The following is a 1,341-nucleotide window of genomic DNA, read 5'->3' on the forward strand; positions in this document are numbered from 1 at the left end:
AAACTCTTAATTCCTCCTAACTAAAATTTAGTTCAAGTTTTGAAGATTCTTGTAAATTAAAATACATTATGTAGGATTTTGGTTGCAACTAAGATTCGATTTCTTTTCGTGTTAGTTACTATATTTTCTATTTTTTTGAGTACTTTCTTATTGGTTAAACCAAAAATTAAACCGTTAAGGACTGAAAACTAATAAAAAATATCTTATTGGTTTGATTATTGGTTTAACATATTTAAAAATAAAAAATCGAGATAATTGAACCGATAATACATAAAATCAAATCAAATCAACCGTTGCGCACCCCTAGTATCACCAAGATACTAAAATAAACTAAAAACTGAAATATCATAAAACATGAATAACAAAGCATAATCTAATTAATTAGATGAATCACTACACTTAATTCCTAAAACTGACTTTTCTGTGGAAGATTCTCTTAATCGATATAAGTCATTTGAGCAGCCTGGAGTCCGATGACTCAAGCCCTCATCAAAAGGGCACGATGTCTCAAACCCTCATCCAATGGACAAATATACTTTGCCAGGGTATAAAGGATAACTGTGATAATCACCTAAACATGTCCAATTTGTACAAACTGATACTGTATCTATGAAGTTCACCTTAAAATCGGTATATAAGATGATAAGTGTGAAAACATAATATGCCACTATTTCTATCTCAATTTCTTAGTTTCTTGTGAACTTCATAGTTTAACTGAAGTCTCATATCAAAAATGAAACTGTGATTATACTGTATTGCTTTTGAAACTCAAACTTGTAAACTTAAAATTCTTGTAAACTGACTACCCAATGCTCAAATTTTAATCTTTTTTCAACTCATGGAAACTTCATATCAAAATATCATAACTCAATGCTTGAAAATCACTTTCGTAGATAAACTTAAATAATCATGAAAATCACATACTTTTATAGGTAAACTGACTGAATTATGTTGAAATTCATGTACATTTATCAACTTATGAATCCTCACATCAAAATACTAAAACTCATTTTATAATATCGATTTTGTGGATAAAAACATAAGTAAACATTAAATCTTGTGTTAAATAAAGTGAAACTCATGAGGAAACATCATAATCTTAAAGCATATGAAAAAGTAGGTATGAACCCTAGTTATCAATTCTTTAAAACTCATGTAAAGACTCAACTTTTAGGTACAAGATGAAATATTATCCTTTTTCAAATCCACATACCTAAACTTGTTGAATTCTCTTTCAAGGAAGCTTGAATTTGAGCCTTGAAGCTTTAATTTTAGAGAATAACCCTTATTTAGTGTTATTGAGGGTTTGGGAGAAGTGGAATAATGTATTTAGGTTACGAG

Source organism: Capsicum annuum, unplaced genomic scaffold (assembly GCF_002878395.1).
Source record: "Capsicum annuum cultivar UCD-10X-F1 unplaced genomic scaffold, UCD10Xv1.1 ctg77655, whole genome shotgun sequence".
Lineage (NCBI taxonomy): Eukaryota > Viridiplantae > Streptophyta > Magnoliopsida > Solanales > Solanaceae > Capsicum > Capsicum annuum.